The sequence below is a fragment of the Talpa occidentalis genome, unplaced genomic scaffold (assembly GCF_014898055.3).
Source record: "Talpa occidentalis isolate TD23 unplaced genomic scaffold, MPIMG_talOcc4v2.1 talOcc4.5, whole genome shotgun sequence".
In the NCBI taxonomy this organism is placed as follows: domain Eukaryota; kingdom Metazoa; phylum Chordata; class Mammalia; order Eulipotyphla; family Talpidae; genus Talpa; species Talpa occidentalis.
The window spans coordinates 48630367-48654603 of NW_023604861.1; the positions used below are offsets into that span (position 1 = coordinate 48630367).

General features: G+C 42.4%; 1 protein-coding gene and 1 pseudogene across 2 annotated transcripts in view; both read right to left on the reverse strand.

Moving 5' to 3' along the window:
- HMGB1 (high mobility group box 1) overlaps positions 1 to 24237 on the reverse strand; it is a 117423-nt gene that overhangs the window by 24205 nt on the left and 68981 nt on the right. The gene's annotated exons all lie outside the window — the stretch shown is intronic.
- The window catches only part of LOC119259718 (ATP synthase F(0) complex subunit B1, mitochondrial-like), a 74805-nt pseudogene continuing 52239 nt past the window's right edge, over positions 1672 to 24237 (reverse strand).

Consider the following 24237-nt stretch of genomic DNA (forward strand, 5'->3'; position numbering starts at 1 on the left):
CATACAAGAGCTGGGATACAGGCCAAAGATGCAAGAGGATTCACCAGAGACAGAGTGGGGAACAGAACAGGCAGATTGACTGAAATACACTGCTGAGGGGAGCAGCGGGCGAGACAGGAGAGGTCTGCTATGCCATGTGGGTTGCTCCTTGGCCAGCTGGGGATCGAACTCGTGCTGCAGAGGCTGCGATTGCTTCACAACGCGTTGCTTAACCCATTGCGCCACCAGGGAGGCCCAAGAGTCTAAATACATTTTTGAGTGACTGTAGGGAGCATGCTTAATAACTGGTAGATTTGACGTTCTTCTTTCAGAAAGATCATTAACTCATCTGTTCAAAATCCTAAAACTTTAATTTCTAAACTTTCAAAAGCTCTTGTGAAAGGATATCCAATTAGCTGCCGAGTCGACTATTTTTTTTTACTAAGCAGATGCAGTTGTAACGGTAGAAACAGGGTCAAAAATGAAAGTGTAAAAGCAAAAATAAAACCAAAAAACAAACAAACAAAAAAAACCCTGTAGTTATAAATGGAAAAGGATTTGTCTAGACTATATTTTTAAATTTACTTGTTATTAAATAAGCATAGTTCAGCAGTCATTTTGTATTTTTTAAAGATTTCTTTATTTATGCATACAAGAACTGGAGTATAGGCCAAAGATGTGGGGGATGAGAGGATTCACCAGAGACAGAGTGGGGAGCAGAACAGGCAGATCTATTGAAATACACTGCTGAGGGGAGCAGCAGGTGAGACAGGAGAGGTCTGCTGCGCCATGTGGGTTAGCTCTCTGGCAGGGGATCGAACTCATGCTGCAGTGGCTGCAGACAGCTCCATGACGCCCGAGACTCAACCCCTGGGCCACCAGGGAGGCCCGTTATGTATTTCTTCTAATAACATGGGTAGTTCTCAGTGAGCTAAAGGACAGAGGTTAGCCTTTCTAAGATGTGTGAGAAAATCAAAATACAAACTTAGATTTCCTCAGTCCACTGGGTCACATACTTCTGAATACATGTTCTTCAACATGGTCTATACGTTTAAATGATGCACTAAAATTAAAACTCATATTTAGTATCTTCTACTGATATATCCTCCAAATTACTCTCACCTTTATTATTTTTTAAAGATTTATTTATTTATGCATACAAGAACTGGGGTATAGGCCAGAGGTGTGGGGAGTTGAGAGGATTCACCAGAGAGAGAGTGGGGAACAGAACAGGTGTATCTACTGAAATACACTGCTGAGGGGAGCAGCTGATCAGTCAGGAGAGGTCTGTTGCCACATGGGCCACCTCCCTGACCCGGGATTGAACTCATGCCGCAGTGGCTGTGAATAGCTTCATAGTGCTGCATCTTAACCCCTTACGCCACCAGGGAGGCCTTAAACGGAATCTTTTAGACCAGATTCTTTCTTCTAAAGCCATTATGCTTAGGTAGATGCAATGATAAGAGAGAGGAGATGGGAACAAAAAGTGATAATGGACTCTCCAAGGAGGAATGACCACTGTTCTCAGGTGGTGGTTGACTTCATTTCTGTAAAGCAAGTTCTTTTCTTTGTCTTTAGAGATAGGAAGGCCCACACAACCAAACTAATGCCATGGAGACAGGGCCAGTGATCCTGGTGCCTTGGAAGGTGACTTTTTGTGGCATGAATAGGAATATGAAAAAGCTGGTAGTTCTGGACATCCAGATTCCTAACAGTTTTTACGGAGAAATTCCCAGATCGTTAAGCTGTGTTCCAGGCACTTCCAATTCGTTATCCCATAATTTTTTTCCACAGAAATAACAAATAAGTTTAGTGTTGAATACAATTAGGAATCCAAAATACTTGGTGTATTGTGCATTTGACGAAGTCTCAAGCCAAAATTTTGTATTTCCTTTGTCTCGTTATTATTTGGCTTCAACTGTCACTTTATTATAAAATGGCAGAATCAATGAAAAATTTAAACTATAATTTGGTAACCTTTAGTCAGGCATCAGATTTTATTAAAAGCAAACTGCTAATTCAAAAGTAACCATGGAACAACTCAAATTACAGAGCGAGAAGGATGAGAAAGATCTCACTGGTCAATGGGCTCTTTGAATTCTCTCACTATAAGAACTCAAAACTTCATTTTTAGGAAAGGTAACTTGAACAGACAGCAATAAGGACTTGCCACACAGACTGGTTTCCATTTAGTGAGTCAACTGTTTCTAGCTGTCTCAGTTGGGACACAGGCATTTACAGAACTGGCTGTGCTCGAGCCTTTTTCGTGAGCAGCTTTAGATCTGCGCTGCACTTGGCAATTGTCCCCTTTTGCTGCTGTACAGAGATGCTCTGCACCGTGTGCTTCCCCACCCAGTTTGTCATGTACGCCTGTTCTTTTCAACACATCCTATTCTGCACAGAATATAACAGCCCAGGCAATTCTTTACCTTCTTGTGTACTCTATGCAGCCATCCCTGTAAGCAACTTCCAAGGCGATGGTGATTTATTCCTCTGGCATCAAAAAGGTGATGGTGATTTAGAACCAGTGCCTGCTATGACTCCTCCAGTTCAATAGCATCCTGGCTCAATGGAAGTTTGTTTCACCTTTTCTAGTTGAGTATTGTTATGCTCATTGAGTATATCAGCAAATTCCCCAATAGAGACACCATGTTTTTTAACTATATAGATAAGTAACTGTATTGTTGATATGGCAGAGACCGTGTCTGGAGTAATTGCATTTATTTCTTTGGATAGAAAATGCAAGATCAGACCAGTTCTGAGCACATAAAATCCTGTCACACTGGTTTTAGGATAAAGGAAATGGAAGACTTATAGAGGGATAAGTCCCAAATGAACTTTTCCTCCATATTCAGGAAGAGGTGATACAAGGCAAAACTGGCTGTCTTGTGTGAAAGATCTGTGTAGCCTGGAATACTCCTGGACCAAGGAAGACTTTGTTCTTCAGGGAGGGGTCTCTGTGGAGTTGGCAGAAAGTCCCACTCTGGACAGCATGGTCAGTGAGGGTCCAGATGGCAATCTTAGAGTCCCTGACAGAAGGAGGTGTCAGAGGTAGGAGTAAACTTGACAGTGGTAAGTAGGCTTTCCTGAAGAAAGATGCTTTCTCCATGGGCTGAGCAAAGATACACTGCTGATATTCAACAAAAAAAGTATTGTTAATTCCCCATTTCAAATGTTTCATTAGATTCTACCACCTGGAACAAAATACCATAAAGATTCCAAGAAATACACACACACACACACACACACACACACACACACACACACACGGCCAACTGATTTGCAACCAGGGTGCTAAGACAATTTAATGGGAGAAAGGAAATCTTTTCAACAAATTCTGCTATAACAACTACACTGCCATGTGGGGAAAAATAACATTGACCCTTACTTCATACCATACCCAAACTTGAACTCAAAATGAAAGGTAGACCTAAATGTAAAACCTAAAACTAGAAAACTTCTAGAATTAAACAGAAGAGAAAAATCTTTTATATTGAAGGAGACAAAAATGTCTTAGAACACAAAAATAAATTTTATAAGAGAAAATTGATACACAGAAGGTTTAAAATCTCTTGGAAAGATACTGTTAATGAAAAGACAAGCAGAATGAGAAAATATATGTAATATATATATAGTGAGATAAAGTCTGTTATTTTCTGTTTTTAACAATTCTCCCCTTTTGATCATACTCTGAGCTTAACTGAGAGTTGTGATCAAAATCCAAGGCATCAGCACTACTCGCAGCGATGGCTTCTCAGGCTGTGCTGAGTTTCTGTAAGATATTCACAGATCACTGGAATCACAACGTCAGGTTTGCTTTCTGGCCTCTCCTCACTCTCTGAGGGTCCAGTCTCAGGAAGATTTTTTGCTTGCTGGTCAGCGGCTGCTAACAGGCATTTATAGCTGTTGAGTGAATTCAAAGCATCATGAGGACTATTAAAAACACGAACAGGATTAATTCCCTATGCTTGGAGTATGCTTCAGAATCAGGGTCCCCCAAACCCAAACCAATCAAAGAAAGAACCCTCTAAGGAAGACACCCTTTTAAGCCAAATGACTTAAAAACAGTCCCACAATGAGTCCTACCTGGGGGGACAGACTTAATTACCTAGTATCTGTTGTGGTTTCAGCAAAAATACAATCCTAAATCAATCAATCTGGGGTTTCCTAATCAGCAGCAGGGAGGTCATCTGCCCTCTGCCTTCCCTTCAAATAACCTTTTCTTTTCTTTTGCTAGGAATGGTTGACCCACCCTCTTTCTGTCTGTAATATGGCCCAGTTCACATAACCCCTTACAGCACCTAGATGGGATGCTGCCTGGTTCAGCAGTAGTTTAATAAAGCCATTAATTTAGATCTCTAAATTGGTGAATTTTATTTTTTAACATACACAACAACACACAAGTATATGCTTGTTGTAAACAAATACAGATGTGCATAGGATAAAAAGTCAAAGTTACCTTCCTGAAGCTCTGCCCTATCTCAGTTCTTCCTTTGGAATAATTACTGTTAACAGTCTAGTGTATTTCTTCCATACTTTGACTGTTCATTTACATAAGATACCTTATTTAGGATTTTGAAACAACTCATTGAGAGATAACATACATTTCATATATGTATAGTGTAAGGGCAGGACAGGGCACAAGGCAGGTTTTCTGATCCCATGCAGATCGGGTAAAGGAGGAGTCAGAGTCCTCAGTAGTTTTGCAGGTTTTTTATTTGGGGTTCACCAGGCATATGGCAGGCAGGGGTGCTGGCTGGGGGGCTGGGAGGCTGGCAGGCCTCCCAGCCCCCAGCAAGTCCTCACTCTATCTGGGCTCTCTAGCGTTCGTTCTGCTGCTTCTCGGCTTCGGCTGCGGCTGCTGCTGCTGCTGGTGCTGGTGCTGCTGGCGTCCCCCCGTGACGCCGCCCTTAAAAGCACAGTCTTAGCTCAGCTGAATCCCATCTACCTATGCCCACACCCTATTCCAGATGCCCACCATCAGGCATGCATTCAGGACAAGGATCCATCATCTATCCTGATGGCGGAAGGGCAGAAAAGCCTGATATTTTCTTTACCCTACAGTCCACCCCCTCAGGGTTTTCTGCCATACAGTCTATACATATATACACAATTTTCTAAGCAAACAAACAATGCAGCCATGGCCCACAAAAGCAAATACATCAAATAACAAAATACAACATAACAAAATACAACAGAACACAAATAAGTCCAGGCAGGGCACCAACCAAGTGCAAAAGACAATTATTGGTACCAGCAGATGAGCCACCAAATCTGCTGCCGAAGGCACTGCTCATACGAGGGAGGGGAAATCACACACGGCATCTGCTATAACACACCAGGAGCCGTCAGGCTTCCTGGCCTTCTCTGGCTGTAGTCTCGGCTACAAGGCACACACAGCATCCACCCCCAGGATGCACTAGCTCTGGGATTGGCAATTTTATTCTGTTGGGGGTAATCGCCAACCCTCAGGGTTTCTGTCTGCAGTCGCTCCAACACTCGGCCTTCATGGCCACCCATGCGACTCACAGACCCCTGCTCTCAAGCCAACCCACTGCACCAGCACATGGGTTGGGGATCCAAACTTTGCATTTGGCTTGGGCTTCACCCCAAGCCACATTCCCCACCCGTCCCCCAAGGACGGGCTCCTCAGCTCCTCACCCTCACTCAAGAATGAGCAGGGCATCACCCATAGGTGATTTTACGAGACTCACAGGGCTTCAGCATACCCAGGCTGCTTAACAGCCGCTTTAGGGCTTCTCAACTTAGCATCAGTACCAGCTTTTGCCACCTTAGTTGGCTTTTCTCCTCCACCTGGCCACTGGGCATACCAGGCTGCTTTTGGCCATCTAGGCCCACTGGCCACCCCCAGATTCTCAAAAAATAAACATAACCTGCTAAGGTCCTCCGCCTTCTGGCGGGATTGTCAGTCCAAAATCATCAGTTCATCAGTCTATCAGTCCATTGGCCTCTCCCTGCTTCAGCAATGGCCTGCTGCCTCAGGGGTCATTGGCTGGTCCTTTCCGGTGTCGTTGGCTGGTCCTATCCGGTGTCGTTGGCTGGTCCTTTCCGGTGTCGTTGGCTGGTCCTTTCGGGCGTCTCCTTCACGCCAGGTCTCATCCTGTAGCTCGTGGACGTATCCATCTTCTATACCACCATGGTGCCTCCAGCGTCGTCACAGGCAAAGTCTGTTCTCCTTAGTCCCTCCAGGTCTTCGGAGGGCTCCAATACCCGTCTGCATGGATCTTGCCGACATACGCCAATTGTAAAGGGGCAGGACCGGACACAATGCAGGTTTTCTGATCCCATGCAGATCGGGTAAAGGAGGAGTCAGAGTCCTCAGTAGTTTTGCAGGTTTTTTATTTGGGGTTCACCAGGCATATGGCAGGCAGGGGTGCTGGCTGGGGGGCTGGGAGGCTGGCAGGCCTCCCAGCCCCCAGCAAGTCCTCACTCTATCTGGGCTCTCTAGCGTTCGTTCTGCTGCTTCTCGGCTTCGGCTGCGGCTGCTGCTGCTGCTGGTGCTGGTGCTGCTGGCGTCCCCCCGTGACGCCGCCCTTAAAAGCACAGTCTTAGCTCAGCTGAATCCCATCTACCTATGCCCACACCCTATTCCAGATGCCCACCATCAGGCATGCATTCAGGACAAGGATCCATCATCTATCCTGATGGCGGAAGGGCAGAAAAGCCTGATATTTTCTTTACCCTACATATAGTTACTATAAAATTCACTTGTGTAAAGTATATAATTCAATGATTTTTAGTACATTTACAGGTTTGTGTAGCCGTCATAAACTAAGTACATTAAAAAATGATTTGTACACACACAAAATTTATTTTAAAAATACCCGCATATAGATCATGGTGATATATATGTATATATAACTTTCATTTGCCATAAGTAATAAACCTTGAAGATATTCTTCCAACTTCAGCACAGATAGATAGATTTGAGATTATTTTCTAAAGAGAGGTATGTGTCAAAACTCCATCTTCCTTGTCAGACTCCTTAGAAAACAGGATGCTAAAAGACAGCAATTAGACAGAACTGATAATGGTAACCTTCGGTTTCAATAGATCAAAGGAAGTCAGTTGACTCAGAGAAAGTCAAAGAGTATAAATATGAACTGGAAAAAAAGGTATAGAAAAGTATTTTGAAATATATAAAACCTCAGCAATTTTGAGTATTTTGAAATAACACTAATAGTTAACAGTTACATAACCTTTACTACATGCAAGGCATATTCTAGAAGCTTAACATATGGCAAATCTTCAACTTCTCACAACAATTTCATGTATTTTTACTGCTGTCATATCCATTTTCAAATGTGGAGACTAAGGCACAACAGGTGATTTGTTCATAAACTAATAAGCTAGAATGAGGCAGCCATGGGCCTCAAATTTAAGCAAATTGGCTTCAGAGTCCACACTCAAATGATCTGATGGGATGCAGGCAGGGCACTGCGGGGTGTGAAAGAGAGTGGTTTAGGATGAAACTAAGGGAAAGCAAGTAAAGGGCCTTGCATAGTGGCTGCCTCCTAGTTAACACACACACAAATTATATCATATTATTTTACTTTACATATTATATTATGATATATTATGTTACTTTATATATTACATTATGTTATACTGTATTATACTACATTAGATTATATCATATTCTGCCCTAAGACTTTTAGTGAGAATTTTCCTCTATTAGAAAAGTAACATTTCTGGGCCTCCCTGGTGGCGGCAAGGGGTTAAGATACAACCTATGAAGCTGTCCTCAGCCACTGCATCATCGAGTTCAATCCTCGGCCAGGGAGCTACCCACCTGGCGCAGCAGACCACTGCTGGCTCGCCTGCTGCTCCCCTCAGCAGTGTACTTCGGTCAATCTGCCTGTTTTGTTTCCCACTCTGTCTGTGGTGAATCCTCTCACCCCCCACACCTCTGGCCTGTACCCCAGTTCTTGTATGAATAAATAAATCTTTAAAAAAAAAAACACAGAAAAGTAACATTTCTGTTGCCAACCCAATGGGTTATTTAATTAACTGTCTTCATTTGGGGCTGCTGCCATTCTGCAGAACAACTGATGCTATTAGGCTTTTTTTTTCAGAATCTTGTAGATTAAGGACCGGGACTGCAAAGATAATGAGGTTACATTTGAGCCCAAGGAATCTGTAGTGAGGAAAACAATAGTCAAGGTACTTTGATGCTTTGGGAGCACCATGGTGGAAACAGTATGATTTAGGGAAGCCTTGGAAGGCTCCTGGAGGGAAACCTTGAGATTCAAGTTGAGAAATAGGTTGAGTGGTATCATAAATAATCTTAAATGACCTTTAAGGAATATGGGTTTTATCCTGAAGAAAATGCAGAGCCACTGAGAAGAAAATGCAGAGTCGGGTAGACAGGCCCAAGGGGAGGACAGTTAGCTGACTGTGAATTACTCCCCAGTCCTGGATACACACTCCACCCAAAACATCTGTTATTGTTGCTAGTTGGTTCCTTATCTTTTGACTCATAAAGTTACTTGACTTTGAGTTTCTCAATCGCAATGTGGTCTCAACTGAAAATAATCTTTTATATCTGAAGTTTGTTTTGCATGCTTACCATTGTTTAGTATCTTTTCAGTACTAGAGAAGTACTAGACATTTCTTTTAAAAACATCGGGGACTTTCAGAAAAAGCTGGCCAAAAAGGATTATTTAATTTTGAGATGCCCAAGGGGGTAATTTAAAAACAAGTATGACAAACAGCAACTCCCTGTCACATTAAAGTTACGGTTGGGTTGGGAAGAAAAGCTCAGGCTGGAGAAGGTGGGGTTAAATGTAAATTGTATCTTCCTTATTAAAAAAAAGCCTTATCTTTTCAAATTCATAGCAGAGATAATACAAGTGTGCTCAGATAGAAGGAATGAAGTTGTAGGTTGATTCTGATTAAAACCAAGGAGGGGGGCCTCCCATGGTGGCACAGGCGGTTGAGCGCCGCACTATGAAGCTGTCCGCAGCCTCTGCAGTGAGAGTTTGATCCCCACTGGCTGGCGAGGGTCCCACATGGCACAGCAGACCTCTCCTGTCGCGCCCACTGCTCCCCTCAGCAGTGTATTTCGTCACTCTGCCTGTTCTGCTCCCTGCTCTGTCTCTGGTGAATCCTCTCACCCTCCCGCACATCTGGCCTGTACCCCGGTTCTTGTATAAATAAATAAAATAAATCTTTAAAAGGGCACCTGCACGCCTGTGTTTATAGCAGCACTATTTACAATAGCTAAGATACGGAAACAACCCAAATGCCCAAAAATAGATGACTGGATCAAGAAGATGTGGTACATACACACAATGGAATATTGCTCAGCATTCAAAAAAGATAAACACATGCAATTTGCAGCAACATGGATGGAGCTAGAAGGGGTCATGCTCAGCGAAATAAGTCAGAAAGAAAAAGAAAAATACTGGATGGTCTCACTCATAGCAGGAATTTAGAAAACCTAAATAAGAGACCAGGAAAAAGACGAATCAATGCAAAGTAATAATCAAAATCAACAAACAACTATAAACCAGAGACACACTACGAGGGGGGGGGGCGGTTAGGGAAGGGCAGGGAGAAGAAGAACTAGAGTCAAAATAAGGGGGGGTGCAATTGTATGGGGAATATAACCAAAATGAAAATGCATAATTGTACAAAGATGAAAAATGATGCAAGAATTATATAAAATAAAATATTAAATTAAAAAAATCTTAAAAAAAATAAAACCAAGGGCCTCCCCGGTGGCGCAGCGGTTGAGCGCTGGGTTGCGAAGCTGCCCGCGGCCTCTGAAGCGCCGGTTCGATCCCCAGTTGCTCCCCGGCCACTGGAGGAGGGTCCCACATGGCGCGCAGACCTCTCCTGCCGCCCGCTGCTCCCCTCAGCAGTGTATTTCGTCAGTCTGCCTGCTCTGCTTCCCGCTCTGGCTCTGGTGAATTCTCTCACCCTCCCGCGCTTCTGACTGTACCCAGTGCTTGTAAAAATAAATAAATAAATAAATCTTTAAAAAAAAAAAATAAAAAAAAAAAAAAATAAAACCAAGGAGGGAAAATGCCAGCGAACATTAGCAAAGACTGGGATTGGAGGAGAGACAAGGAAGGAGATAGCTAAACCAACAATAGTCCCATAAGACAATTTCTACATTTTTTCATATTGGTAAATGATGTGTTTATGCACATTACACTAGCAGAAATGAAGGGTAATTGTCAATTCACAGTATTTTCAGATATCCACTCTTTTATTTTTCAATGTTTTATTATGCACAATTGCAAAAGTGCAAAAGAGAGAGATGAGTATAACGAAGCCCTGTTTACCCAACAGCTCTCAGGCCATGGCCAATCCTGTTTTCATGCATACTCCTACTTTCTGGATTATTCTGAAGCTGTCATTTCATCTGTGGTCACCTCAGCAAATATAGTTGTTTTTTTAGTCAAGGCTGCTCTTTTGAGCCCACCTTTCTCTTCACTCACTCCCATCTTCTCTGGGAGGAATCTGAGGACAATAGGGACACAGATTTGAGAAAACAGCTGCCGCAGAAATGTCAAACTGGCTGACAAAGGGAGAGAGCAAAACTCATTTGATCAGGAAAAGAGCAGGAGGAAGCAGAGGTAGGCATTCCTTCAGGGCTGGGAGGAGAATCAAGCCTGGGATATCTGATGGGACAAGTAGGTGAGGAGGGGCTTGAACGGTGAAGGTCACACACCTGGGGGATGGTTATGAGTAGAACCATTAGTATCTGTTTAACGGAAGAGCCAGATACTCCTCAGAGGGCAAGGAAGCAGTTTTTGCTGAGGAAAAGATAGATGCATCCCCAGAACTTTCCAAGTGTGGGATTTACTATTAATTGAGCAAATGTTTACTCAAACCTTGCCTGTTGCCTGCTCCCTCTTAAACCAATCTGTAATCACACCCACCCTTACTTCTCTTTCTTCAATGTCACCTAAAGACTTGTCCTTGTTCTGGGCCACCATATCTATTTTCACTCTTCACCTCTCCTTCCTACTTCCCCCAGGGTTTTGGTCATTGAGCCTTGAAATGGGTACTTCTGCTGCAACACACCTGAGTAGCCTCCATTCATACACACTCTGGCAGCTTCTCGCCTCCCTTGCCACATTGTTCCTTTGCCCTCCTTAGTCTGAATGTCTTTTTCTTCAAAGCCTAGCTAGAGTTCTTATTCTTCAAAGCCTCACTTTCTTCTGGAAATCCTCTAGACTTGCCCCGCCTCACCACCAAGCTGCGTGCCTCCCCCAGGGTCCCTGTAGGCCTGAGTGCTGAGTGTTCAGCCCCTAGGGTGCAACAGAGCCTGCGCATCAACCTCTCTCTGGCTGGGCTGAGGCCCTGAGGGCAGAGGCTCAGTCTTAATTCTCCTGCATACCTGGTTTTCAGTGTGCCCATTCAAAAATGTTTATAAGAAGACAACAGAGATACAAAGATGAACAAAATCATCCCTGATGTCTTTTTACCTCCCTGACTGCCTGAAGATCCATCACCATCATGAATGACACAGTAAATATCCAGACCAGGAAGTTCATGACCAACAAATGGTCATGGAAGGCAACAGTACTGTTAGGGGGAAAGGAGGTCCTGAGCTAATCCCATGCAGGCTTTGTGGACCCCATCCCCACTCCAGACTAAAGCCATCAAGACATTGGGAAAGACAAATCCCGTCACCACCAGAGGGAAGGTGGCTGGGACCTGAGGGTGGAGTTAAGCAGCCAGGTTGGGTATAAAAACCAAACACGTGGGCCTTGTGGTCTTTCGTTCTGTCGCTCGCCTCCTGGCTTCACGGCTCCTGGCTCGCGCCCAGCTCTCAAAGTGCCATTTGGGATTCCTGATCAGCGGATCGGGTAGGACACATTTAAAACTTTGCCTCCCACTTTTCTCCCTGAGCTGTACATTTCCTCATTTCCCCTTCCCTTGTAAATAAACCTTTTATTAACCTTGCACGTGTGCCTGCAGTAGAGTATTGATAAGTCCTTTTAAGCACACGGGTGAGGACCCATAGTTAGGCACCCTGTTTTGTATCGGGGCTGCCCTATAACAGTACCTCTTGGGGGACAGTATGTCCTGAATGGACTCCACCCCCACCTCCATGCCAAGGAGTTCCCAGGTACCAAGGATTACAACCCTCATCATGCCATGATTCTTGACTTCTTGAAGGGGGAATTACTGGGAACTGAGGGTAGAGTTAAGTAGCCACTCTTGGTATAAAACTGAACACATGTGGCCTGTGTGTTCTTGGTTTTCCCTGTCTATTGCGTGCTCTTGGGGTCCCAGCTCAGACGATGTTACTGATAGGATCAATTCACCAATTAATCTCACTCTCTCCATTGGTCCCCTCTTTTCATTTCATTTCTTTTATCATTTTTTAAAAGATTTATTTATTCACACAAGACCTGGGGTACAAGTCAGAGGCGTGTGAGGGTGTGAGAACTCACCAGAGACAAAGTGGGGAACAGAACAGGCAGATGGACCAAAGACACTACTGAGGGGAGCAGTGGGAGAGGCAGGAGAGGCCTGCTGCGCCCTGTGGGTTTCTCCTTGACCAGGAATCAAACCCGCGTTGCAGAAGCTGTGGACAGCTTCACAGCGCAGTGCTCAACCCACTGCAGGAAGGCCCCATTTCATTTATTTTGTAAATAACTCTTTCATTAACCTTCTCATGTTTGCCTGCAGTTGGGTCTTGTTCACAGACCGTCCCATTTCCTTTTGGGGTTACCCTGTAACATACCTAAGACAGAAATGTGGGGAAAACTAGCTAAAATGTTCAAGACTACCCCTGATGTCATCTTTGTCTTTGGATTCAAAACACATTTTGGAGGTGACAAGCCAACTGACTTTGGTATGATTTAGGATTCCTTGGATTATGTAAAGAAAAATGAACCTAAACATAGGCTCGCGAGACATGGCCTGTGTGAAAAGAAAAAGACCTTGAGAAAACAGTGAGAAGGATGCAAGAACAGAATGAATGAACGGGGGGCTGCAATGGCCAATGTGGATGCTGTAAAAGGGAGTAAAGATTCTGCAGTGACTTTATTTGTGATGACTATGCAGATTCTTCATGATAGGATTAATAAATTACAACCTTTTATGTGGAAAAAAAAATCATCTCTGCTTGCAAAATAACTCAATCTATAGGGTGTTCCCCCCAAGTAAGGGTATCAGAGTGCTTGCCTACTTAATGTTTGTGAGAAGGGCTCCCATCACATTCAAGGGAAGTCCCAAATCCTTTACAATGACACACATACTCTCCAGCCCTACCTTGAGGGACTCAAGTAGGATTACAAGCACCATAGGAACTTTTCCAAGCCCCCTACTGAATTCTCTCATGTGTATTCTTGCTCTTGCCTGGGATTTCAACTTCCTTTTTTTTTTTTTTTTTAAGATTTATTTATTTTATGCATACAAGCACTGGGGTACAGGCCAGATGTGTGGGGGTGAGAGGATTTACCACAGACAGAGTAGGGAACAGAACAGGCAGACTGACCGAAATACACTGCTGAGGGGAGCAACGAGCAAGACAGGAGAGGTCTGCCATGCCATGTGGGTATTTCCCTGGCTGGGGATTGAACTCGTGCTGTAGTGGCTGCGGAGAGCTTCATAGGTTGCGCCTTAATCCCTTGTGCCACTGGGGAGGCCCTCAACTTCTAATCCAAATGGTCACCTTCCGCTGATCCTTTGTGACCCAGTGTCAGTGACATCACCACCTAAGTAAAGCATGCAGCTAGACATGGATGGATACATCCACTAGACTGGAAGTTTCCTAGGAGCAAGGGTTTTTTCCACCATCCCCGCATCCCTAGCAATTAGCACCATTTCTGGAGCATATAAATGCCTCAATAAATGTTTGATGAATGATTAAATGAGGGAATAAATTATCTAGTTTCTTTAGTTTATGTCTCTCTAGAAACACAAATAAATGGACTCATTGCACTAATTTCTGTAGTCTCAGGAATATGAGCAGTGCAGTTTAAATTTCTGAGGCCCCTGGTGATGGTGCACGGGTGCCTTGGGGAAGGAAATTCTATGGGGACTCAATCTGAGGGGGTGGGGGGAAGCAAATATTGTCTAAAAAAATGTAAAAAATGATAAATAAAATAAAAAATATAAAAAGAAAGAAATTCCTAGGCCCCCACAATTGAAATTTCAGGGAAACAACTCTACCTGGCTTTACTTACAGTAGAGTAAGCAAATTTCTGATACAAGGTGACTTTTCTCCTTTTAACTTCTGAGAATACAGTGGTTTCTTGTGAGTAGATATACCTATACATCTAGCAATCAATTGATAAAAGCCATAAAATTCAATGGACTGACTGGTCACAGCACGGAACCATTGTCCCCATATAATACAGCAAAAAAAAATTAAAACCCAGTGTGTGTTCCTCAATTCCTAGTCAAGTTTAATCCATGGAGTTACATATATAGTAACACACATCAATCCAAAAAATAAAGAATTTAAAGTGATTAAAAAAAAAAAAAGAAAAAGCAGGGGGCCTCCCTGGTGGCCAGGGGTTAAAGACAGTGCTATGAAGCTATCACCATCCACTGCAGCATGAGTTTGATCCCCAACCAGGGAGAAACCCACATGATACAGCAGACCTCTCCTGCCTTACCCGCTGCTCCCCTCAGCAGTGTATTTCAGTAGATCTGACTATTCTGCTCCTCACTCTATCTGGTGAATCCTCTCACCACCACCCACACACACACACCTCTGGGCTGTACCCCAGTTCTTGCATTGCATAAATAAATAAATCTAAAGCAGGCCTTAAAAAAAAAAAAAACTCTTTGTCACCTATTTTATCCTCACAGTCAGTTGAAACAGTGACCTTAACTTAGTCTTCTCCAATTTGTTTTGACTATTTTTTGAAAGGTAACCTGGCTCTCCACTTCTCTTTCACTTTGAAACTCCAGGGGTTACCTACCATAACTTGAATTTTTCTCTCAAATTTCTATAAGCTTCCCCACCCGCTCACTTTTCAATCGTCAGAATATCTGGATTTTTTTTTGCATATTAATTATTCATTAGTTGTGCTTTTAGAAATCAAGCTCAACAGCAGCATGGCTCTTGTGCCTTGCATTATCTTCCTGCTCAGTTTCTGATCAGATAAGCCTTTCATAACTAAGATACATTTATGAGTTAATCTCATATTCTCAGTTTCTATTCAAAGCCTGGATATCAAGACGTATCAAGACATATCCATATTCATATTCAGCTCCTGACCTCTGCCTTGGGTTGTGATAATAATGAGATAATGGAGGAATATTAGGGCAAAATTTTGGCATTTGAGGAATTTCTTAAACTGTTCAGCAAGACACAAGATTCTGATACTATAATGATGAAATAGCAATATTTTTAATTTATATAATTTTCTGCTGTCTTCCAGGCTCATTCTCATTCACCTTCCCTTGATCTAAAATAATCATGTGATATAGAAATTATCTTTTCCATTTCCTACAGAAATTAAAGTTCAGAACTGTCATCTAACCACTCTTGGTTTTAACTCACACCTATAGTCTAATAATTTTCAAGCCTATTTCATATCACAAACCTCCTTCCTGAAAAAGCAAACTTTTCAGCAAAATTACCTACTTGCCAATTTTACCCTGCAACCTCAATTCATAGGGTAGAAACCAGAAGGACTGTCAGCATCAGTTATTCTTGCTGCACCTGGCACAGGTAATGGCATTGTCACCTACCTGGCAGCCCAGCGGAAGCCTAGCACCATTGCATAGATGGGACATAGACCCCCAAGAAGTATTTGCTGCATGAGTGGTTTAATGAGTGAATGCAGGTGGGTGAGCCTCAACTCTTCCCTCACCCTCAACCACAAGATTAATTGGTCATAAAATCCCGCTGTTTCTATATCATAAATCTCTCTCAAATCTTTCCCCCCTTTATAATCCCCACCTTGCTTCCTCGCTGGATTGTGTCAAGGCTAAATAAGATTAATACACATAAAAGTGTTTTGCAAAGAATAAACCTCTGAGGGAAAAAGAAAAGAAAAGATAAATCCCTCTGGAATCTGTTACTAAACTTACCAGCCCCAGTTTGCCTATTCCTTTCAAGTTGGGATTTTTCTGTCCTCCTGACCTTGTTGTCCTCTGCTATGGCTTCCATCACTTAGTTTGTCTGTAAATACCTCGGATCTGTATGCACCAGCTTAGCAGCTCAGTTCATTCCTTTTTATGTTGCTTGATCCTGGTTACTTCTTAGAGTAAAGCTGGCTCCTGAAAAGGCTGTTAACTCCTCAAGAAAAGGAGCTGTTCTACAGGGTTTATGGGCTCCACAGCACCTCACACAACCACAGGCATCTAGTAAGTGCTTAATAAGTGCTTATTGATTGAGACATCAATTCTCTACACCCCACTCTCCAAGTTTCTCTCAAAATTCTATTGCCCATTCTTCACAACTAGCTGCTTATATCTACAACATTTCTTCCTAAGAGAATTGAGAAAGGAAAATAGTTGAGATTAGCCTGCAGGTTGGAATTTTTAAGGATTTTCTCTTTCTAATGTATTAAGTCAACTGTGGTGGGTGTGCCAGTCTCTGACAGACTGTTCAACAAACTGCAATACGAAAGTTTTACAAATATACTGCTTATACACATCCACCTAAAACAAAGTATATTGTTAATTAAAATACCCCAAACACTGCCAATAATAACTACATAATAAAAAATAGTGGCCCTGGGCCTCCCCGGTGGCGCAGCGGTTGAGCGCTGGGTTGCGAAGCTGCCCGCGGCCTCTGCAGCGCTGGTTCGATCCCCGGCTGCTCCCCGGCCACCAGAGGAGGGTCCCATATGGCGCTCAGACCTCTCCTGCCGCTCGCTGCTCCCCTCAGCAGTGTACTTCGGTCCTTCTGCCTGCTCTGCTCCCCGCTCTGGCTCTGGTGAATTCTCTCACCTTCCCGCGCTTCTGACTATACCCAGTGCTTGTATAAATAAATAAATAAATCTTAAAAAAAAAAAAGATCATTCCAAGAAAAATGTTTAAAAAAAAAAAATAGTGGCCCAGTGTTATACCATATAGCCCATGGATTGCTGCTCTTTGGAATGACTATTCAACGTGGTATTTCCTTCCCATATCTGGCCACCATGTAGTCCTGGCTTTGTATATTCCATCCAGTTCCATTGCTTCTTAGCTTCTGGTTTCTTCCCACAGTTCATCCTGTAGTGCAGACAGCCAGTAGGGCACAGTGGGAAGGGGAAAGTCCTGGAGCTCTCAGTGGCTTTTTCAGGCTTTTAATGATCTTTCTACTCCATTTGTAGTGAGGTAACTGGGTATAGGGCAGGCAGGCAGGGGCTGGGGCAGCCGGGTGGCTGGGAGGCCTCCCAGTCCTGGTGAATCTTTAGGCTCTCTGGTGTTTTGGGCCGCTCTCCACTGCAACTCACAGCATGCCGCCCATTACGCACCCCCACATCACATTCTAAGTGTTGCCACCAGGCACGCGTTTAAGACCATGGGTGTCGATCGTGGATGCTAATGGCAGAAAAAACCTGATCACTTCCATTTACCCTACAATCCTCAGTTCAGATTAACTCCCCCAAGTCTTGAATTTTATCTGACCCTCCCACCGCCCCAAACCCACATCTCCAGGGTTCTATGGTATTCACAGGACAAGGCACACACTCCTTTACCAGATTTTCAAAAACTTTTAAGTCTTAAGTTGATCCCCTGGCCTAACCTTATTCTTCTTTATGGGTCATGATGGTGGGTTGCCGTTAGGCCTGGCAAGTTGTCTTCCATTACTTACTTGGTGAAAGTGCTCCACCATGACTTTAACTGGCAGGGGCAAATCAACAGACTACATGCCCTGTGGATGCATCACTGAGGATCTGGGATAACCCAAAACTTTGGTCAAAACCTGGGAGCTTGGGTGTGACTGTTCAGACTCTGATGCTACTGAGTACTGGGACCACTTAAGATCTCCTTCACTAGTTCATGATTCCAGAGGAACATTCTAGCAGTTTGGTTTCCCCCGGAATGGCCCTGGTTTGCCAGGCAGGTGGCCAATTATAGTTTCCCCTGCAAATCAATGCACTGCTTTCAGGTGTGAGCATATGTGTATCAGCAGCCTTGATGAGCGTGGCATGTGAGGCCACTACTGATGAATGGACCCACTTCTACTCTAACAGTAAGAACAGTAATCAATAAAATAAGTCAAATTTCAGAGCTGGAGGAAGAGCTTCAGGAATGCAGTGAACTGACAGAAGTAAATGTCTTCTAGGAAGGCCTCATTGTGGATGGTCTCTCAGCCCTTGAGGACAGCCCCACTTTATGCTCAGTGCACCACTGTGAAACCATATCACTAAGGGCAATGCTACTTTAGTCTGGATTCCATGTTATCTCCAGATACTTTCATTTTTGGCTCTCAAGTCACCTTTCACTTGTTCTATATGCCTTCCCCACAATTCCCTCTGGTTTCACTCTGCTCTCTTTAGAATCATCTGCTTTAGGAAGTCACACCACCTGAGTGCTCTCGGATGCAGTAGGTACACCCTGTATACTGCAGCACCTGTGCAGGTGTCTAGAATTCTTACTCGGATGTAATGCAGACAACTCAATCTTAATTTGGCCAATACCAACTTGACTTTTACCTCTGTTAATGGTGCCATCATCCAAACAACAGCTCAGCGAAATCAGAATGAGTCATCCTAAAACTTCTCTCTTGTTCATATCCTCCATCTCGTCAGTCACCAAATCTCATTTATCCACTGTCCCTTCACATTTGTCTGTTGGTCTCTCACCTCCAGCCCCGCGTGATTGGAGTCTTCTGGCTGGTCTCTCCATCCTATTCTTGTCCTTCTTAAAAAGCCACCACATTAATACTGAAATGTTAAAATAGCCTTGTGCATGTTATTTTCCTGCATAGAACAACACAATTCCCCACTTATGCAATATATCCAAACTGGTCATTAAGCCATGCAAGTCTCTTTGAAATTGGATCCCTGGCTTCTTTTCTAGCCTCACCTCTTATCTTTCCCAGTCACACAGAATCATCAGAATATACTAGCATTTTCCTGAATAGGTACATGGTTTCCTTCCTCCTTGCCTTTACCAGATCAGGAATTTCCTTATGTCTCCTGGCTTTTTGCAGTCTCTGGAAGAACCATTCATTCTTCAGATCTAGCTCAAGTGCCAACTCCTCTGGAAGCCCTCAATGACCCACTGAAGCTGAGCTGATCAATTCTTGCTTTGTGATGCCATTGTGCTTAACATGCACACTGCTATTGCACTTTACGGTCAATGTGTTTTCTTGACCCCCTCTCTTATGGTGAAGTCCCAAGGGATGGAATTGTATCTTATTTTTTGCATTAACCTACCGAAAGCCTAGCACATGATGATGACCTAACAGAAGTTTGCTACACAGCAGAGTGACAAGGGGCACGGACTTGGCATTGCTCTTGGCTCTGCCACTTGGCAGTAGTTTCACCTCTCAAAGCTCTGCTTTCTCAGTTGTAAAACAGATATAATTGTAGCAGAATTTTTGTAAACATTCAGTGAGATAATGTGTTAACAGTACAGTATCCTAGGCTTACAACTCAATAAATGTTAGCCATTGCTATCATTGTGCCTCAGGGTCTAGTATGTTGTTGTTTTAAACTCCATGTGGCTTTTCTAATCAACTGATTCCATTGGTGCAAGCCTTCCATAAACTACCACAGCACTAATTGCAGCACTCATTTCGATTATCTCCTAATTTGTAAACTTTGGAAAACTGGGAGGTGTGTTATATTTTGTGGAAGGCAGAATTCCAGGTTGATCCTACTTGATCCTTGTCCTTGTTGAAACACCTCCCCTTGATTCACAAGAGGAATTGTGTTTGTGAACTTGACGATGCACCACTCCCACTCTTAGATTATGTTAGATGCACAGTTAGCTTTCAGAAAGGGAGATTACCCAGGTGGGCCTTCCCTAAACATATTAAGTCATTAAAAGTAGTTTTCTCTGGCTAGCGACAGGAGAGGATGTCAGAGGTTCAAAGTACACAACAGGCTGGACATGCCCTTGCTGACCTGAAGTTGGAGGGAACCACGTGGAAAGTTGGAGGGAACAACATTTGGGACCAGAGAGTCTTGCTGACTAAGAGTAAGAAAGTGGGGACCACAGTTAACCCTCAAGGATCTGGATTTTGCCAATAATTGGAATGAATCTGGAAGTGATATTTTCTCACAACTTCTGGACAGGGTCTTAGTTTGGCCAACACCTTGATTCAGCCTTGTAATGGAGAACCCGACCACGCCTAACTGGTGTTCAGACCTGCAGACCTGAGTGCTATAAGTTATGTTGTTTGACCTCTGTGATAACTTTTGTTATGCAGTGATGGGAAAATAATACTTTTTTTTTTAAAGATTTATTTATTTATACATACAAGAACTGGGTTATAGGCCAGAGGTGCAGGGAGTGAGAGGATTCACCAGAGACAGAGTAGGGAACAGAACAGGCAGACTGACTGAAATACACTGAAATACACTGAAATACACAGCCAGGGAGCAGCGGGCGAGACAGGAGAGGTCTGCTGTGCCATGTGGGTAGTTCCCTGGCTGGCTGGGGGATCGAACTCATGCTACAGAGGCTGTGGATTGCTTCACAGTGTGGTGCTTAACCCCTTGCACCACCATGGAGGCCAATTAACTCAAAATTTTAAGAAAAGCATTCTGTAACCCAACACATAGAAAGGGAAATGAAACACATATATAGAGTGGCTCCAATCCCAGGCACCATTATATGAACTTCTTTTTTAAAAATATATTTATTTATGTACATATTTTTTACATCATTGTTCATTTTTGTACAGTGTTTGATTTCTCCTTTCAGGTGTAATCACCATAAAATTCCCACGACCAAGTCACCCTCTTTCTCTCCATCCCCTGCTGTAAACCTCAGATCTACAGTTGCCTTCAAGTTTTGTCTTTTTCTTTTTGACCTTTTTTTCAGTTTCCCTATATTCCTCCTATAAGTGAAACCATCTGATATTTTTCTTTGTCCTTCTGACTTATTTCAGGAGCATAATCCCCTCCAGTTCCATCCATATTGCTGTGATGGCATGAGAAACGAAAACTTCTTTTTCATATCTTAATTATTAAGTGGATATTATTTAACATTATATTCTAAAAGTATTCACTGAGAAAACACTAAGAGTTGAAATAACTTTATCTTATTACCAGTAAGGTCAAAATGTCAACTGGCCTTCTGTATTATCAAAATAAAAATCATTTTTTTAAAAAAAGATTTAAACCTGAATAATACACCATGTTTATTTTATATTTATATTTATTAAATTGTTTAAACATGATTCCATAAGTGTTGTTATAAAATAGCTAGTGGGGTATTTTAAGATTAAGGTAATTACCAAGACTTTATGAAATAATGGTGTTAAACCATTACAAAGAAAGGTTCTAGCTAACAAATCCATTTCCATGTCAATGCAGAAGTTTCTTAAAAATGATGCTTTTTTGGCTTGTTTCCAAATTTTTATTAGAAAATTCTGGTAAGTGCTGGGTGATACACACCACTTGGAGAATCACAGTATATTCAAAGAAGCCATGGAGTAAAAATACCTATTTAATTTTTTTAATATAACATTTCTCAGATGCATGTATCCTTGAATCTTTGCTTTGCAAAACAACTTGACATCTTTCTGGAATACTATTTGAGAAATGCTGACCTAAACAAGTTCCTCACTTCCCCAGAACAAATATCAAATCAAAATATTAGTAGAGAAAGATGTATTTCAGAAATTGAATTGATTAAAGATATTCAGGAGCCAGAAAATTGTCTTCCCTTCCCCTATTGGTTATGACAACTTCTCATTACTTTTTTATAGTCAATAAGTTGAAAAGGTGACTTTATTATATTAATTTTAACAAAAATGTCTATTCAACAAAATGGATGTCCTGAGTCATTTTCTAGTATAGTTTTAGGGATATCATATATTACTGCATTTCCTAGAATGGACATGTTTCAAAATCAAGTGGAGCAAGATAATTTCTGTCATCTAATACCTTACATCTTAATGTAGAAAACACTTCAAACACTGACAAACTTTTCAAGGAAAGATATTTTTATAGTTTTGCTAATTGTTAAGTAAGATCTAAGGAGGAAAATAGTAGACCAGGATTAGAACTTAGGTGAGGATTCTTACACATTTAAATACTATAAGTGCTAAAAGAAATTTCATGAATAAAATAAGAAAATAAAAATTTTAAGTAAAATTTGAAACAGTGCTGCAGTGGACAAAAAGAAGGAATAATCATAGGATTCTATCCAAATTTTGCTGAGTCCAGTGATTCTCAACCTGTAGCAGACTTGAGGAACTGCTGGGGAGGCTTCTTACTATGCACATTGCTGGACACCAGAACAGTCTCTGACCCAGAGGACTGGGATGGGTTCCAAGAACCTGCATTTCTAACAAGTTCCCAGCTGATGCTGTGGATCCAGTTTTGAAATCCCCTGAGAAAAAGAGTTCTTGTACAAACCCCCTTGATATTCTCACTCAACAGGTCTGGGGAAAACGTCGATCCTTTTTAGCTCTAAAGTTTTGTGCTTTGAGATTTTATTTTAGGGTATCCTTGTTCTGGCTCTGCATCTCAAATTCTTTGTAGTTCTCTCAACTGGTATTGTAATGCACAAAAGCAAAATCAGAATGTTCAGAGAATAAAGGTAGGAGATAGAAACTTAATGAGATTTACAGCTGATCAGGAGAATTTACAGGAGAAAGTTGGAACCTGTGTAACTATAGCTTCTCACTTGTCTGCTTTGATCTCCTTACGGTCCTGGAAAATGCAGACTTGAACCTTAGTATAATTAGAGAATGGCCAAAAGTCTGCAACTCCCATATAGGTTGTACATCCATCTACCTTGCCTATTTCCCTTCGCATTTGTTTAATTGTCTGTGATTTTAAGACTCAATTTAGAATCAGCCATAAAAATGTTGTGGCAGAGCAGTCAAGGGCATGATCTTTGGAGTCAGATGGATTCAAATACTAGCTCTGTCATTTAGTTGCTGGAGGACTCTGGGTGAGTTATTTAATAGTTCTTAAACTCAGTTTCCTTTTCTATAAAACAGAAAATAGTTACCTTCTACATATCATTGTTGTTAGGCATGAACAAGACAATGCACGTACACATGGTGCCCGGCATGGAGTCAGGGGTCAGAGCACACAACTCTTACTGTTTACAAAAATTCTATGGAAATCCTAGAATAAATGTCCATTGATTTCTATGCTTGAGACACAAGAATTATACTCTATATTATTATTTTTTTTCTTTTGATGGCTGGCCAGGTGGGCAGGGCAGGGCTGGGCCCTGGTTTCAGGGGCCTGGGGAGTCTGGATTCACTGTAATCATTTTCAGTGAAACAGCAAGAGCTGTTACATTCAACTTACTTCCTGCTACCCTCACGAACTACCCTTAATAAGAACCAAAATTATCAAATATAAGACTGCTGATTCTAAGATGCAGTGTTATATTATGTAACACTTAGAAAGAAAAAAATGCTGCCAATGAAACTATGAGATTAGGGCCTCCCTCATGGCACAGGGTAAAGACATAGTGCTATCAAGCTATTGCCAGCCACTGCAGCATGAGTTCTATCCCCGGCCAGCCAGGGAGTAACCCACATGGCGAAGCAGACCTCTCCTGTCTTGCTCGCTGCTCCCCTCAGCAGTGTATTTCAGGACATCTGCCATTTCTGTTCCCCATTCTTTCTCTGGTGAGTCCTCTCACCCCCACCTCCCCACATCTCTGGCCTACACCCCAGTTCTTGTATGCATAAATAAATAAATCTTAAAAAAAAAAATTCTTAAACTGTTGTCACATTCTGAGTCCCAGCATTCTGAGTCACTTGTTTGACTCAGGGTCCATGTCACTGCTTATTCACTCAATGTTAGCCTCTGTATCTTGGAGCACATTGGTGAGGCAGCATTTCTGAGACTCCAAGAGTATTATGAGATCTTGGGGCTGGGTTCTTGTCTTGCCTATTTTTTATTCTTGCTTCAGAATCTTACCAAGCACATGAGGATTTATCATTTTCCCCACTCCTTTTCTCATAAATATTTGGTTACTAGGAATTAGAGTGCTTCACTCTTCCTTCTGGAGTTTTATTGCAAGAACTAACATGTATTTATTTTCCAAGTTTGGTGCTTTGGATGTTCATGGACATGTAGACAGTGATAACTGTGGCCAGCAGATGGTGAGACATCTTCTGTTAGGTGCATTTTGATGTCATAGATGTTGGTAATAAGTTAATCAAGCCCT